The 18,192-nt window shown below is 40.4% G+C and overlaps 1 protein-coding gene across 1 annotated transcript in view; it reads left to right on the forward strand.

The window, feature by feature from the left end:
* Positions 1-18,192, forward strand: part of LOC116925172 (zinc finger homeobox protein 3) — an 85,835-nt gene that overhangs the window by 13,587 nt on the left and 54,056 nt on the right. Inside the window, 1 exon segment of the mRNA XM_045175728.1 lies at positions 14,974-15,063. The gene's annotated coding sequence lies outside the window, so the exon portion shown is untranslated.

An 18,192-nucleotide genomic window follows, 5' to 3' on the forward strand; every position in this document is an offset into this window, starting at 1 on the left:
TTTATGACTAATCTGATCGGGAAGGGGATGCATTAGAGGAGAGGGGGGGCCACGACGCCGCAAGTCCAATTTCCTTCGTTCGTTCCTCATCATCTTCTTACGGACAAGTCCTGGGAGGGCGTATATATAGGCGATATTACTATGGCAGCCAAGAAGCACTTACACACGACAAAGCGAACGGAGACTATGATATGGATCTTTAGGAGAGGAAGGAAGGAAGGAAAGAACGAAAGAAAAAAAAAACAAGTGAGAGAAGAGAGATGATTGCCTTCCAACTGAGAATTGCATCGGAGAAAGCGCTGTGGGAGGATGCTAGTAGAATAACTACTCGTGTTGGTAGTATCTCTACCTATAGGCAGATAGGCTAACGCGTACACACACACAAACTATGTAACGTTTATTCTGTTTCTCCATGTGCTCGATTTTTACTTTTTTTTTTCCTCTTTCTGATGGCGTCGCTTATTCTTCCCCTCTTTTTTTTTTTTTTTTTTTTGTGGGGAGATTTTGTCTTCCCCCTTTTTTGGGGGGTTGAAATCATTGAGTCCACTCGTAGCGTCGTTTTTTTTTTCTTTCATTTTTTTTTTTTTTTCTGATGACGAGGAAGAGGTCCATCCCGGATGTTATAGATCCATACGCTTTCGGTCTTTATATGATGCATCAGCGCCCCTGCCCGTGTTTTTTCTTTCGGCTTCCCTTCTGCTTCTTACAGAGTCGATGACGTCCATCGTTCTCATCTTGCGTCCAATCTTCTGCAATAATAACGTTTTTTGCTTTCAGTTTTGTTTCTCCTTTGCCCATTTTGTTGAATTGGAGTTTTATTTGCGGACGAAAAAAAATAAAAACGTTTGAAGAACGGGAATGGATCTACTATGCATCTAATTTTAATAATGCATGCACGATGATATGCGAGCTGCGTATATACAAGGCTTATTACATACCGAGGTATGTACGCAGAGTAAATATTGTTCTGTATCTTAAGAAATTGGGGTACTCTGGAACGCCGCAAGGTTCGCATTTTTTTGTTGCTGTTGTTTTGTTTAATAGCAAAAGGGTGGGGTTTCATGTATGCATTTCTAATAGAAATTTATTTATTAAAAATAGAATCTTTTATTTTATTTTTTTTTTGCTATTGTCTTCGTTGGAATTGGAAGAGGGTAGGGCGAGATTGTGCGCCGATGGGATATTATAAAAGCATTGATCGGTGGATATCTTTGATGTTGATCTTTTTCTCTCTTATTCTCTATACTTTTTTTTTGTTGGGGGGATATGCGTTGCCCAAGAGAAGAGAGAGAGAGAGAAAAAAAAAGACAGGAAAGTGGAAATGAGAAAATAGCCAGCTGTGTGCATAGAGCTGCTCGCTTATTGGACCTTGAAGCGTCGTCGCCATATACTCCTTTTCTGGTACGGAGAGAAAGGGGGGGGGGGATATCTTTCATGGGTGGGAGTTCTCCCTCACCCTTTTTTTTTGGTGCTGTATGTGCTTCATTCTACTGGGATAGAGAAAACGGTCCAATGGCCTCGTCTGATTAGCCACCCGCACTCAGCATGCGCTCACGGACGCCACCCACCGACGCCCACTTTGCTTAAGACCCCCATCTTCCACCCAACCCCTTTAACTCCCTTTCTCCCAAAAGGGCTTGTGTCCCTCCCGCGTCCTCTCTATCTCTACGCTCTTCGTTACATTTCTTATTAGAGTCCACTCTGCATGCATGTTGTTTCCCATCCCTCTTTCTCTCAGAGTTTTGTCCTCTCTCCTATTTAAAATACTCCCCCCCGTCCCTTTCTCCTCGGGACTAACTCGATTTTTTTTTTCTTCATCTCCTCCTTTACGTATTTTATATATATATTTTTTTTATTTTAAACTGCTTGAGTTTTTTTTTTCTTTGCTAAAACGAAACGCCTGGCCGCCGCCATCATGGAATTGAAAGGGTCTTCTTTTTTCTCTCTTTATATTGCGTATATCAGTGTTTTTTTTATTTTTTATTTTTTGTTTGGTTGGAGAGGGGGAGGATACGTCTGGCGGATAGACTGGACTGGTCGTCATGACATTTCTCTTCGTTATCGAGAGAGAACAAAAAATAAGAATGAAAAGAAACAAATGGGGAAATATCGAAAGGAGGGGCTTATAATATCGCACGCGCAAGGTTTGTTATTTTGAAATATAATTCAAATTCTTTTGATCTTTGAACAGCAACGTTGTCGGCTTTAAGTAAAAAAAAATTGGGGGGGGGGAGAGGAGGTTAGAATCCCGCGGGACTCGACACACACACACAGAGAAGACAGCCGGGACTGGGCTTGGAAAGAAGAATGGAAAGGCGGTAGTGCGCGCAAATTTCATTTCCAAACTGCACTATACAATTCCCCCCTCCCAAATACTTTTTTTTTTTTTTTTTCCTCTTTACATTTATATTTATATAAATGTGTTCGTATTGTACACACATGCGACATTTATATTATAACTTCTTTTGATCTCGGAGGGACTTTTTTTTTTCAAGTTTATCTTTTTTTTTTTTATTTCTTTTGAAAAGTTGTGCAGCACGCACTGGCCAGTTTGATAAATTTCTTCTCTCAAGAAAGGGCAGCGCGTGAAATTGGCTTTTCCCCGTTAAATTAACTTTTTGTTCTTTCGTCCTACGCGTTTTGTCCCGAGTAGTTTTCTTCAAAATTAACTACCAAAGTCAACTTGATTGATTTGTTTCGCATTTACATTTGAAAAAGCTTTCGCTCGACTTGTTTGCGAATCAAATGGTTGCGTTTTTCGTTCGCCATTGAGAAGATTTTGAGCAAAACAAAATTCCCCGTTGATTTTAAAATGTGCCAATCGCGTTTGGTGACGGGAGTTGATTTTAATAGCGACCCAATCACGTTGGTATCGTGAAAACGAACGAGCCAAACGAAAGTGCTTTATGAATTTACATGTTGAATTGAACAGTAGTCAGCGGCATGCCGTTAGTGGTAGCCAACGCCCTTGATGTGGTATCGAACGCTTCGTACCTAGCCGTAATTGAAATTGTTTTTCTTTGCCTCAACGACAATATTTGTGGTCAAACTCAATTGGGCGGCCCCAACGTGTACGCCGAGTCGTACACCATTCGATTGTGTATCTGTATTATAGATTGGATCGTGATTGTGCATATCAATTGAATTATGCATGCGTGCAGTATCCAAGTAGCCATGGCGAGAGACATGCAGCGTACGCGCCATCTTTGATCTGGGAGGATGTAGAAGGAACGATCGGAAATGAAAGAGAAAAGGGTGGGGTGGCTGAGAGGCGAATTGAAATGTGGAGGGAAAATATTTAAATTTTTTTTTTTTCGTCTTTTTTTTTTGTATAAAAAATAATCAGATTGGAAAGCTGCCTGCCGGACGAGGTGGACGTGCTCCGAGCCCTATCCGTTATTACATGTATATCGGGAAAGAGGGTGGGGTGGCAGATGTGGGGTTGGGTGGAGGAGAGTTGAGAGAGGAGGGATAGGTTTAAATTTTCATTTCTTTTGATTCCGGATTTTCCATGATGCGCTCCGACAACACAAAGCTTCGCCTCGTTTTTGCTGTGTTGCCCCGTGGCCGGCCGTGGTTGTCCGTTCGTCCAAAGAGTCAAGGAAACGAAGCAAAAAAAAGAGGGTGGCGGCCGATGGGTGGGTAGGAGAGAGATGGTGCAGAGTGATTGAAATACAAAGAATAAGGGAAAGACGCTGCTTTGCAGAATAAAAAAATAAATACAAGGGGGAAAAGCAAAAAAAAAAAAAGTATGTATACCCCTTCCGGATGATGGATGGAATAAAGTTTATTCCTTTTTTTTTTTTTTCCTTCTTTCCCCTCTTCTTCGTTTGGCTTGGTTATTTATTTAAGGCTATTGCTCTGGCTGGACGGAGACTCGGACGAAGATGCAAAGCGTGCTCGCCACCCCTCTCTCTTGTCTCGCCTTTGTGAGTTTCAAGTATATAGATCGCTCTTCTTTCTTATTTTCTCTCGTGACGTTTCGAGAAGAAGAAAAAAAATCTCTTTTCTGGCCGAAAGAAAGAAACGAAGCTGCCTATCTTTCTTTTTTTTTTTTTGGTGCTCGATAACAATAAGCCTAGCGGTGTGCCCACACGCGGCTATTATTAGTGACGATGGCTACGGTCGAAGGAGCATGAAGACACACACGCGTACGATGCGATGGAAAAAGTGGGGTGGGGTGGGGGGGGGCTAGGCCTTTAATAAAAGGAGACAAAAGGATCGGGATCCACTTGTCGGTGAGGCTCGTGACTTTTGACTCTGATCCTAATAGCGACCCTATAGGCCGTTGGCAGACTCCACTTGAGTCTGAACTTAATCACTTTGGACGAGAGAGAATGGGCCGTCTCCTTACACATCACGTACAACTCTGCGCCCAAACAACAGAAAAAAAAAATGAATAGGTCTAATGGTAATCTTTAAAAAAAAAATCTTCAAGTGTGACGTCAATTCATCAGCGTGTAGTCTCTCGAATTCGACCATCGTTTCTAGTTTTGTTCGTTTCTCATCTCGTCGCTAACTAGGATGTCAATTTTTTAATGCGGTAATTTGTAGTTTGCCAACGAGAAGAGCCTCCGGGTTAATAGCTTTTTTCATGATTTATCCGCACCGTGAACAATTCATGGCTCTGTGACTTGGAAATGACAGCAGACGACTTGGTGTGTGTTTCTACTTGCTCTTCGTACACGATGGTTCTGGGATTCTTGATTGCCATACCGACCTTTCTGTAACATTGAAAACATCACGTAAAATAAAAGTTGCTTCGAGTTTTTCTCTTTTTTTGGCCTACAACTTTTTAAATGGCAGCCAAGCCGTCCGTGGTGATTACACATCGAATAACAAACTTGAGCAAAAGGTTCCTTTTTTTTCCAAAGAGGAGTGGAGGAGGTCACGGTGTCACGGTCCGTCTAGCAGACGCTGTCCGAAATTGCGTGAGGAAGTCCGTTGATGGACCGTGAACCTGTGACCAATCGAGTTGCAAACTAGGGAGCGTTTGAAACAGTCCCCGCCCTTAGCGACTGCCGGTCTTCTGCGGCACCTGCGTCCGCAAATGCAATTGCAATAATTTTTTGGTTAAATCTTGATTGATTGAATTTCACGAAAGACTTGTACAAGTTGAAATTACGTTCTTCTCATTTATCTTTAATTATCATTTATTTATTTTTTTTTGGGGGGGGGGCGTGTAATTTTGTATGAGCCGGTGTTGTGATGAGTTGCTTGGCACACACCTTGGCTGGTACAGATTATCATCATCCATATCCAGGTCATCCATGCGCACAATGGGGTGTGTAAAAGTTGCCCGGGTGACACGGCTCTCTTATTGCTAACCTTCTTTTTCTTTTAAATATTTCATTAGGAAACCCAAAAACATTATTTATTGCGACATGACAACGCGGCTTTTTTTTTTTTTTATTATTCTGTTTCTCTTGGATTGTCGCTTATTGTAATTGAATTGATATGATGATGGTTTTCCATGACGTTCAGAGTTGACTGGACTGTGTGTGCAAGTCCGTAAAAAAAGCGAGAGAGATGGACTTGTAACTTTATTTTTTTTTTTTGTCCAGTCAGCTGTCTGCTTTTGGCAAAGGAAATTTGCTCTGCGCATATACAAAAAGAATTCTAGTCCAGTCGTTTATTTTTCTTCTGCCCAGTGACACGTGATATGGAAATGAATTCAAGAAAGAAGGACATTTGCCTTTTTTCCTTGCATTGCTGGACTTAAGATATGGTTCCACATCACAGCGTCTCTTTTGCTGATGTGAGTTGGGGAAAAAAAAAATTGAACGTGAAAAAGAGCGAGATGTATAACGACGTATTGTGCGTATCTGATCGAACGGCCATTTTTGATAGTGCTGATCTGCGTTTTAAAAAAATAAAGTTTTAGATATTGAATTTGGGAAATTTCTGTGACCCCGTCGTCCCTCAACTTATTACATTCTCTGTGATTTCTAGCACTGAAGAAAAGAAGAAGAAGAAGAAAAAAAGAGGGGGTGAGTTGAATAAAAGAGGGAAATGAGGTTGTGGCCAGCGTGGGGAACGCGTCCGGAAGTTGAGTCCAGCAGATTCACTTTTTTTTTCTTTCTTTCTTTGCTTTTTCATAAAAGTCGTCTCTGTGTGTGTACGTATACATTTATGTATGCAAAATAGGTTATGTCGGCACCCCCTAAAGCCATCATTGATTGATTGAAAGTTAAAGTCGGGATGTTGGATGGAATTGTCGCCCAAACTCATTTCCATTTTGCTTCATTTCTTTTCTTTTTTTTAATATATATTGGAAACCTTCAGCCATTTTTTTGTCGTAGTTCACGAAGTTCACTGATTATAGCTGAATTAAATTGAAGAAAAGGGGAGGATGGTGATGGTGAAATCAATTGGTACATGGCGGGGATGAATTTGTTGGTCCGATAAGCGGCGAATCCTCCCTCCTATGTCCATTCGTTATTACTTTATTGATCTCCCCCCCTTTTTTTTGGTGCTTCTTTTTAAACGATGTGATTTCTCATCTTTGGCTCTTTAAGGAACAACGAACCAGAGGGAGGGTGGAGATTGATATTGAGGCAAACTTGGGTTTCTCCGGTGTTGTGAGAAATAGATACACTGGACGCCATTAAATTCGATCATTAAATGCTGATGCTTTGCTCTGGTGTATTGTGCCAAACAAGACAACAACACGGGGCAGGCCTTTCCTTCACTTAAAAGAAAGTTGTTTCTTTTTCCCTCTTGTCGAATGAAAGGTCCTGATGGGAAAAAAAAAAAGAGAGAGAGAAAAGGTTGGGAAAAAAAAAAAGTTTTGGGGGTATGTGTGTACCGCTTGCTTCCATTATTCTGCCGGGAATGAGACATTTATACTGTACTTCTACTACTACTAGTCTATATAACTACGATATATTTGTCCAGGGAGGATGAGCGTGTCAGATTGTTGCCCTTATTACCCTGATGAATGTTCGATGTCGACGTTTGATAATTTTTCGAGGATTAAATGCTGTGACGGGGTGGGTGGGGGGAAACAATGGAAGGCTGGTAATTGTTAAACACAATTGGGTAATCTTGATGACAGGATGAATGTTTTTCGAAGAAGAAAAAGTTGGGATTTGTGTAGGGTCCTTTTAGTGGGGATGATGAGCGCCTAATTGCGTCTTTGATGGCACTTGCCTGATTATAAACACACTCTTTTTATGTAGTTTTCTATACTTCAACTCTGGAATAATGAGACCTCTCCCTTTTTTTCCCCCCCAGTTGCTGGAACTGGGTTTTGCTTGTCTTGGTGAAATTTAAAATCTTTCGATATGGTGATGTGTGAGTGTTGTACGAGTCAAGTTGTCTTGGAAAGCTGTTGAATTTTCTACTTTGAGACAATCAGTGAAGTTCTAGTTTCTTGTATTTTCAACAGGAAAGTTCATTTTTTTTTTTTTTTTTGCTTTTGCTTCAAACGAGAAAAAGTTTTATTGCAACTGCTTAAATTCTTTCCGTAATCAAAAGATTCGAGGGGCAAAAAAAATGGAACAAAAATGACCGAGTGACGTGTGGAACTTATTGCTCGGTCCAAAACTTTTAATTTCTTAACTTTGAAAAGCTTTTTTTTTTTTTATATATATTTTATTTTATTTATTTTTTTACAAAAAGACACACTAACGTATACACGCTATTTAATCTTGATGAAACAATCTTCTTTTGTTATTTGAATCACGGCTTGGTCAATTGATTATACTTTTCAAAGAAGTTTGCCACTAGATGGTGTTGTAGTTCTAAATTCCCCAGAGGTCTTCTTATCGAGGCGGTAATTTCGAATGTCCATTTCGACTGAAAAATATTTACGATTGTTGCGCTTTTTCCTTCTTTCTATCCTGAAAAAAATAAATAAATTGCGTTCATGACGTCATAATTGCGGAAGTGAAACGATCAATGTCGCTCATTATAAACGAAGCTAAAAAAAAATAATGCCTCCTACCATGTTCCTCTCCTCCCTCCTCTTGCATCTCGATGGCGCAGTTCGTTTCTCATTTGAATATTATATAGAATATACGATTGCTCCGCTCGCTCCGTTGAGCGGTTAATGAGCTCGGATGAATTGGCTGAGCTGCTCATTTCTTTTTTTTTCTTTTCGTTAAAGCTTCCTGTGTCTATCTCGGAGCTAATATTATTTCCATTCTTCCTCTCTCTTATCATTTATTATTATTATTTTTTTTATCGCTCGTTTTCTCTGTTGCTCTACTCAATTTTCTCGCTCGCTATTTTTCAATCACCAGCAATTGATCCGACGCTCTTCTTCTGCGTTCAGTAGGCTGTCGGATGTTTTTTTCAACGTCTCATCTATACGTGCGTGTATATATAATATAAATCGCTTTCTTTATCTTTTCTTCCTCTGTCCTAATTGGTCTGGTTGAAATGCCGCGGGAGGAGCACAATGCTGATCGATCTCGACTTGCTAGTCTTTCGTCAGATATTGTTAAATGTAAATGAGGCCGCTTTTTTTTTTTTTTTATTCTTCATCATCTGGTGTGTTATCATTATTTCTCGTCTTTTCTTTTGCCAAAGTTATTTGATCAAATTCTGCCTGCGGCTGAAAGTGATGAAATGATGTCGAGTCCGTAGCAAAGCCTTAAGCATTTCCTTTTCATCATCTTTTTTTTAAATATTTATCTCTCCCTTTTTTATTTTGAATTAACGGAAAGTAGTGCTTCGTCTACTGATGAATCAATAACAGACTCCTTCGCTAGATTGGGCCGGCATTTTTCACATCAACGTTCAATTAAAAATCGTTTGATTCGTTTTTATTTTCATATCGCGAGTTATATTCTCGTTTGCATCAACTAGTAATTGGAATCCGAATTAAAGGGACGTTTGGTTGGATGTAAAAAAAAAAAAAAACGAAAGAACGATGGGTGCAAAAACTCATCACATTGACTGGGCTAGATTCTTAACGATGATTGGCAATCAACGGATGATTGCGATTCAATCAACCATCAGGGCGAAGGCGGAGTCGTTATTATTCATTAAAAGCGAAAGAATTCGTTTAACAAGTTAAACGTGAAAGTCATTTGAGAACGTAGAAGAGGCGTAGAAAATTACGAACGAAATAATGAAAAAAATTCGCTAGATGTGAAACGCTAAGGCTCACTAATTGGCGGAACGGATGACGTTGAAAATGGAATTTGGCGTTCGTTCGCTAATCGAACACTACTATGATAGACCTCCCCCTCTTGCTCGTTTGTTAATTGCCAATTTTCATCCACGATTTTTCTTTTTAAAATAAAAAAATGGCTGGAATCATCGCCGTGGGGAAGAGAGAAATTTGAATATCTTTTTTATTATTATTCTGTCAATAGAGTATTTAACGTTTTAACTACAGAACAGCTAACTGCGAAAATGGAGGATGAATAAAATGACCGCTGAGCGGCGCTGCGTGATGACGTCGTCACAGGATGTGAAAATTCTTTTTTCGCTTTTGATTCCCTCCTTCCTGTTCTCCCCATTCCACCTCCTACGCCTTATTGAAATGGGAGTGGGGGGCTGGGGTGGCGTTATTGGTGCTGCTGTTTTCGATTGATATCGAACTAGAGGAGGTGAATTGAAGGAGATGGGTGGGTGGACGAAGTTGTGCCGGCCAGCACAAAAGAAAATGGCGAGTCGAAAAGAGCCGATGGCAGGGTAGGAGGAGAATAATCGCTTCATTTTGAATGTGACAAGAGCAGAGGGCGCCCGCTAGCCGTGACTGCAAAATCGCTGACCCCTTGGCTTCTTCTCCCTCTTTTTCCTCCCGTTCTCTTCTTGTATGTGTGTGTGTGTGTGTGCAAGTCCCAAGCCGATGATTTCATACAAATACTTGATGACCGCTGCAGTTGGGCGACTTCTCTCCCTTCTACTCGTTCATGACGATGATGATGATGATGGCCGAAACCCCTTGAATGCCCTTCTTTCTCATTTTTTTCTTCTTCTTCTCCGCTGGGTTATTATTATTAAATGTACACATTCAATCTACGGGCTGTGCAGCATAGTTCGGACAACAAAGATGCAAGATGGATGGACTGACAATGGCAGTATTGAGATTTTTATGTATGGTAGACTTTAGCTCCTCGTCCCCCTCCCCCTCTTTTTTTTTTTGTTGATTTCTGTATTATATTGACGATCAAAAGAGATTTTAAAAAAATGGTTGTGTGGTATGGCCGAGACGTGATGGTTAAGATGGCGACTAATTTCTTCCATCACGTTTCCAAGTCGATGACATTTGACATTTTTGTGACAATTTCGTTAGCGATGCTGTACGTTCACACCGGCAGGAATTAGTGAAATCGTTAGGTAGTGGTCGCTCCCAAAAATTAGTGGGCTTCATGAACGCAGAGTTGAAAAAAAGAGATCCTGGTGTTACTAATATAATAATAAAAACTTGCTACTACTTCACGCGATAGCCAACGGTAGACTTAACGACATAACCGATCAATAATGATTATCACGCTGAAACAATCCAACTATAGCAGGGCGACGATCCGCCAGGGTCACTCCCCTTTTTCGCTTTTGATGTAGATGTATGTTCATCCTTTTTTTTTTTTTTCTCTTCTTTTTTAAAATGCCTAATTGTTTGTTATGCAAGAGAAAAGCCAGTCAGTTCCAAGTAGTAGGTGATATGGTGTACACACATGCATCATAGGGTTTGCATATTTTGCCTCTCACCTGCTTTGCGTACATCCAATTAAGAGGTGTGTAAATCATATTGAAAACAAAAAAGGTCCACTTATTAATCCCACGTCCAGCAAACGTAGCTCTTCTGTTTTTCCCATTACGCGTTCAATTTTTGTTTTTTTATTTTTGCGTGGCTGATATTGACTGTAAAGAAAAGCTTTGAACGAGTTGGTCTATCATTTCCAAGCGGGGTCTTTTAGAGGTTTGTGGGAGAGGGTGGGCGATGACGAGCTATAAATTTTTGCCACTGCGATCAAGAAAAAAAAAATGTAATAATAATCTGTGAAAATAAAAGAGAAACGCGTGTCGCTAGCAGCTTAGAAGCCGAGCCAGTGTTGCCGGTGTGCACTTTTCTACTCTCTTTTATAATACACTTCATTTGCATTTATATTATATAGGCTGGGGTTTCTTTTTATTCGCTCCCCTCCCCCGTCACTGTATCGAAAGTCAACTGGATCCACAGTCTTATGTTCATATGAAAAGAGAAGGTTGCTATCTTAGTTTTATATATAATGGTATAAAACGTCAACGTTCTGATGCAACATTCGGCCGTGTGCTGTCCCGCGTCGAAAACTTGGCCCGGGCATTGTACGATGTCACTTTTTCTTTTCCAATGTATATATTATATGCAACTACTACTGAACTCAGACTAATACTAGTAGGATGATTATATGGCTTGATATGAACCCTACAACTTGGACACGATTTCTCGACGTATCCAACCGATTGGGAAAGAGGTTTTGCGTGACTTGTGGGACTTTTGCTCTTTTTTTTCTTCTTGATTTTCTTTTTTGATTTCTACACGATTGTAAATAACGTTCACCTTTTCGACGGCGGCAGCCGAGACACGTGTGTGTTGCTTATGATGGTGATTAGGTAAGGACGGGAACGCTATACTATCTGAATGAGACTTGACGATCTGGAACATTACTAGTATTTTTTTTTTCTTAGTTTTTTTATTCAGATGCAATGACAAGAAGGATAGTGCTCCCAATAAGCCTCAAGAGACAGTATACGGGTGGGGAGAGTTTGATATTAGACGGGATGGTACTCGGTAACCCTTTCACGGTGGACGATAGACACCGAGAGACGCACCGGGTCATCCATCACACGGAAGGCCAAAGGTTCTTTTACTAGACTACGTATATAAGGGGTACTTTTTTTTTTTTCAGACGAAGTATAGTAAAGTCTTGTATAGTGGTAGGTTGACATCTTGGTCGACTGGCTGACCACCCCTTTCACTCTCTTTTTCTTTTCAGCCTTCTATACGGCAAAGATAGAAACGAACGGGAAAAGCTTTTAGCTCAACCGACCGAGCTCATCCCCTCGTTGATTCTAATAATTATAATGGATCATCGCTACTCTGGTCGTTGGTTGCTAGTTGCGATCGAAAGAAGTAACGCGTATGTGCATTAGAGAAGAATGCATAAAATTGTAATTAAAATCTGAAATCGTTAATTGAAAAAGAACTTTCTCATTGTATTGGCTTTTATTATTGGCGACATTTGATTCGATGAGTGACGACGCATTTAGTACCCACGTTTTATTTTATTTTATTTTTTTACTTCTGGTGAGAAATGGTTGGACGAAATGCGATCGTGTTTCTTAAAAATGCGTGCGTTTAATTAGAATTTGATGCCCGTTAAATTAAGGACGGCTCGTTAAAAGGGCGTCGTTTATTTTTGAATCTGCGCCAAATTGTCAGGAATGTTTCGACAACCCCCCTTTTTTTGTGTGTTGTATGTTTTCTTGTTCTCTTATTCTTTCGATTTAGTGACTGTATACAGTTGTAAATCGTCTTAATAGTGTGGGTCTTTCGGGTCGTTGGAATCACGACCCAACTATTTGCCGCGTCCGTGAAAACCGAGACAGTCTCTATTTTGTTCCCCCCCCCCTCGTTTATTTCATTCCATTTTTTTATTATTTCATATTTTTTCGAGTGCAGGAAGGGGGGATTTTAATAGGCTGCGTGCAATAAAGATCTCCAAAATATTCGAATTCGATATTCGCGTCCCTCTTCCATGTTGGGCTATGCGTGAGTGGCGTGTTCCATCCCATTTTTCGAATAAATGTTTCTTTTTTTTTGGCCTCTTTCGTTTACAACTATTTCCAATATCTGACGCTCCATCAAGCTGTACCTGTACTCTTACATGTAATACGTGGCGGAATGTAACATTTCACTGTGTATTACATGCAAAAGTTTGATTGATCTTGTTTTGTTTTCCCCCCTCTCTCTCTGTCTCTCGAATTTCTAGTGTTTTTCTTTTTATTTATTATATTCCTGATGTCTGGTTGACTCTCTGGGAAATTGATAAAAACAAAAAAACGTGTGCAATACAGAAAACTTGTCAGGCTTTCTCTCTTTCTCAATAGCGTCAAAGGCATTTTGTTTTTTTGTTTTTTGCAAGTGGGCACATTATTCAGATACTTGTTTTTTTTTTCAAGTCTTATGCTAACGTACGTACCTAATCTTGACAACAACAACAAAAAAACACAAAACAAACGAGTTGTACAGTTGATGAAAAGACATTTCTCTTTCATTCCAAAGATCAGCTTTTTATTTCTGTTTGCTTTCGGAATGCCCGACCAGTTTTTTTTTTTTTTATTCCTTTCTTTTCCACCACTTTCAGACGACGATGTGGATGGTTGACGCTATCCTGATAGCGAATCAAACGCAGATTACACACACACACACACACACACACACACACACACCGGATGTTGTTAGTGGTGGTAGAATTATCCTGCGATTCGCTTAGGTAATGCCGAGATTTCGATACATTGAGAATCATTGATCAAAAATTGCATCAAGTTTCGTGTGCGCAACATTTCGAAATCCCTCCCGATCTTTATTAGTTTATAGCCTGCCCGTGTTGGATGGTGTAGGTGAAGACTCGACCCACCGAGAGACGCATGAAAAAGGGTTTGCTTGAAAATCTGTCCCCCCTTTTTTCCTCCTCATTTGTGAAACAAGGCGAGGGAATAGGAGGGAAAAAGGAGGAGGCAGTCGATGGTAGTTTTGGGGCTGGACTTGGGGAAGGAAAAAAGACGTGAAAGAGACGGGCCAGGCCAACGACGACGACGTCGTCTCGGTGATCGATACCTAACATGTAAGTTTACTCCGTGAGCGGCGCGAGCTGTGCTGCTCTCAGGACTAGCCTGCCGTGCATATATGAGACGGGGATCGGCCAAAGTCGGGAGCCAGTATATATGTATAACGAGCATAAGACGCTCCACCCCGCGTAACATAGACACTACCATAATACCCGCAAGCCTTTGCGTCCTTGTTTATGTTTATTTTTCTCTTTTTTTTTTTAGATATTTCTTTCCTTTTTTTTTCTTCTGGGTTTGACGGTGCAAAGTGGTTGACATCTTTCATTTTGACCTTTGCTTCTTCTACTTCACTCCCATTGGCGCAAATTGGTGTTTGTTATTTTTGAGGTTGTGAATGGGTTTCAGATTTGTGTGCGTGTGCCTCACGTGCTTTTCCCCCTTTTTCTCCCACCGAAACCCAGTCGAGAATAAGAAACGAGTAGAAAACAATTGCACGGTGGAATTCTCGACTTGGGACGACTGCAAATAGTGTCAAGTGTTGGTGACAGTGTTTGTTTTTGTTTTTTTGTGTGTGTCGGAATTCAAGTTTTGAGTTTTTCTTATCGCCATTTAAATGGAACAGAATTCACCTTGAACGTGGAGGGATAACAGTTGCATTTCACTTGACGCTTTGGTAACAATCAAATCAACAGTACCAAAAAAAAAACAAAAAGGAAAAAAAAAAAAATAGAAGACGGACGTTAAGGCGATCCAATTAAGAATAAGAAAAAAAAAGAACGTGTCTATTGATAATAGGCTACTCTCACTTTGAATGTCGGATGATAGTAAGGGACCCTAATGAGGTTATTAGCTCTGTGTCCGCGTAGTTTCACTTGTCTATTTATATGTGTTCTTTATGCGCGTGTGTGTCATCCCATTAGTTAAAAAAAAAAAAAAAAAAAAGAGGATATGAAGAAGTGGACACACATACGCTGGTCACTTGTCACGAAGCTTTGGCGATATCCGTTTGTTTTTGTAGTTTTATTTTTACCCCGTTGAAACCCCCCGTCAGAGTGAATTTTTCCGTCTTCTTTTCCGTGAGAGATTAATCTTTTGATTACGTAACGGACCCGTTAGTAAGCTCGTCAAAAGTATTCGATTTTTCACGTCATAAGGATTTAATTTAGTCGAGTGTGTAATTAAATGAATAGGACTATAGTTATTCACTATACTAATCATCAATTTTTTTAATTCATTTTTCAGGTGTGGTGTCAGCGAGACGAGAGCAGTTGGAAAACCAACCCTGCCCTGGAACATTTCCGCTGGAACTACTCGTCCTATTGGCCGCAACAGGTAAGAATCGCCATCAAATTCTTGTTATCGATAAATCTTTTTTTTTTGGTCGGGTAGGGGACGAGGTTTAGGGGGGGGAGCGTTTGTGTTGTGCAAGTCGTTCGCATTAAGCATTCGCTGTGATGGGAAGTCTACCTATCTGGAACGAGACTCTCTCTATGACCTCCGCATGAAACGTTTAAAAAGGGACACGCGGTGGACAGAAGAATCAACGCAATTCTGCTAGGGAACGTTGAACAAGAGATTTGCTACGCGGATATTTACGTTTTGTTTTTGTCTCTGGTTTTTGAAGGATCGTAACGGCGAATCGTTGCCTGTTATCTGTCTCTCACGGAAGATGCGATTGAAAAGAAATCTTGCCCTCCCTTCCCAAAAAATATTTCGAGTTGAATAGAAAGATGGAAAAAGAAAAAGAGCGTTCTGGGACAGGATGTAGGTGCAGACGATGTTGATGATGATGAGCCAGGGGCGTACAGTAGAACGGATGCGGATCAATCATCATCGGTCCGGATCAAGAATATTGTCCTCCTGTTGCCATCGTGCCGTGTAGTTCTCGTATCTATGACGAGGAGGGGGGTAGGAAGGAGGGGTGCCTCTGCGAGGGGCTCTATTGAGCACACACATAGTTTGATTCGATGACTGAATGGATGGAACAGATGTTTTATAAAGAATTCTGGAAAACAGTGCAACTTGGATTTGTGTGTGTGTGTGCATAGTTTTTCATTTCCTTTTGTTCCAGTCTTGATACGGGCATGTATTCTGGAACCTATCTTTCTCTCATCATTGGGTTATGTCGGAACAATCAGTTCCAGATCTCTTTGTTGCGCTGAAATAAATCAGGTACGTTTCTTTGGTCCATGGCGGACGTGATCCAACCGCCAGGTGTCTCTTGCTGACTTTTTTTTATGCATTTATTTTTTTGGTTTTTGTTTTGTTTTCTCTCATTAAAAATTTAAATTTTCTTTTCTTCTTTTGATTATGCGCAAGACGATCATCGTCTTTCTAAAAATCTGTTGATTCCTATTTGGCAATTTTTTTCTTCTCATTTGAGATTTTCACAATAATACTAAAAAAAAAAGGCATTGAGTTTCCATCACTTTTTTTGCGTTAAATAATAACGAGACAACTACCGATCGATCAAAAGAAATGAAGTAATGGCGTTATTAAAAAAAAAGTGTTACACGCCATCTGCATTTTTCCGGATTTAGATTTTTGTTGTCTGTCTTGGCGGTTGACTTTGAATTTTTCTACGAGTTGTTTTGCTTTCTTTTGCTGCGTCTGTTTTTCTTTAATTTTGTTTTTTTTTAATTTCTTCGTCTTTTCGTATTATAAAGAGCGCATGAATTCGCTGTCGGGGGTCTCCATCTCCTCAAACGAAGAGGGAAGGTCGGGAAGACACGGTGGGGAGATGGGGGTCACGTTCGTTTCATCTCTGCGGAGATGATCGAGAGAAGGAGACGGGCCCCGCGCCGTTTGCCGATGGATTGCGCGCGCGCGTGCGTTTCGCTTCGCGTTTGGTAATATATATTGTCCTGTCACAAGGAATATATATCTATCTGTTTTTATTTATACATATATATATATATTTCTTTTCTTTCTTTTTTTTTTTTTTCTTTTTTTTTTTTTTTTTTTTTGCTCTCAGTCTGTTTTGTGTGTGTGAGAGTTGGAGAAAAAGATGAAACAAACACAACACAAATAAGATAGTACTAGATTAACGAGATAGCTGAGAAGGTTAGGTTGTGGGAGAGGGACAGAACAACAAGAAAAGGTGAGAGAGAGAAGATTTTCTCAATGATGACTATCAGTGACAGCTTTTTTTTTTTCTTCTGGGAGGAGAGGTTCTCGTCCACGTCGTTTTCATTTACGACTTGGTCTTACCTGATTTTTTTTTTTTTCTCTCTATCTCTGGAAAATGTGTAAAAAAAAAAATTGTTTAAAAAAATGTATAAGAAGGAGAAGAGGAAGAAAAAAAAAAAAGTGATAATGACCTGGAAGAATCTGTGATTGGCCATACGAGGAATTTCAGTTGTAAAGAGCACTCACCAGTGGGGGTCGGGGGTGGAGGGCCTTGGCTGAGCTTCGATACATATGGGTTTTCTTATTCCCTCCTTCTAAATATCCAACACATCCACGCAGTTCTTGAGGTTTTCTTTTTCTTATCAGTCGCTTTTGATGGCATATAATGGTGCTGCACGAACTGCCGCATTCCACTGGCTCTTTCGTTTCTTTTCTTCTTCTTACGTCTCTTTGCCTTTTGCTTCTTACCGTTTGTTTGATAGGAAAGTAGAAGAAGAAGAAAATAAAGGAACGAGGCAGCTAGAGAAATGCCACACAATACCATATTGGGTCTAGTTTCTAGCCTCCTTTTTTTTCCTTTTTTTGCGCATTTTTGATTATATCACTCTCGCGGAGGGCACCGCCTTTTTTACGTCTGTGGGATCGTCCCTTCTGAACGCAAATTGTAATCCGGATTGGAAAGGAAGAGGAAGGTCTTTTGACTAGAGGCTTATGGTCTTGGTACGTCTGCGTGCAGTTGGGTCAGCTTCATTTGAAGAGACAATGTCCTTTCTATATCCACCTATCTGTCGTTTAATGGATTGTGAACCGGAGCTGATGATCTCTCGGTCCGTCGAAAATAAACTCGACAGATGTTGGTGTTTTGCGGCGGCGGCGGAATCTTTGCGGCCTCTACTAGGATGTTGAGAAACTGATCGTATCCGTTAGATTAGAAGGAGGACCAATGGGGCGAGACCGACCGCTGCTGCGAAAGATGGAAAGGAAGAAATAAAAAAAAAACCTTGTCACGCCGCATTTCGTATCTTTAGAAGTAGGAAAGGGGAAAAAAAAAGAAAAGAAAACGGTGACACGCTGTCGATAATCAACGCGATCCATCGGCCAGATGATGGATCTTTGTCTCGGTTCGTTCAAACTATTTGAGATCTTGGGAGTTTTTCTTTTTCGTGAAGGTTACGATGGAATCATTCTGTGTCGGGCGTTTGGCATACATTTTTGGCGAATGTTTTCAACTTTTGTTTGCCCTTCTCTTGTAGATGTTTGGTTGATTGTTTCGTTATGCGCATTCCATTCAATCGGAATGTTTGAAAATGGCGCTGAAATAGTCGTCTGGCC

The sequence above is a fragment of the Daphnia magna genome, linkage group LG6, assembly GCF_020631705.1.
Source record: "Daphnia magna isolate NIES linkage group LG6, ASM2063170v1.1, whole genome shotgun sequence".
Lineage (NCBI taxonomy): Eukaryota > Metazoa > Arthropoda > Branchiopoda > Diplostraca > Daphniidae > Daphnia > Daphnia magna.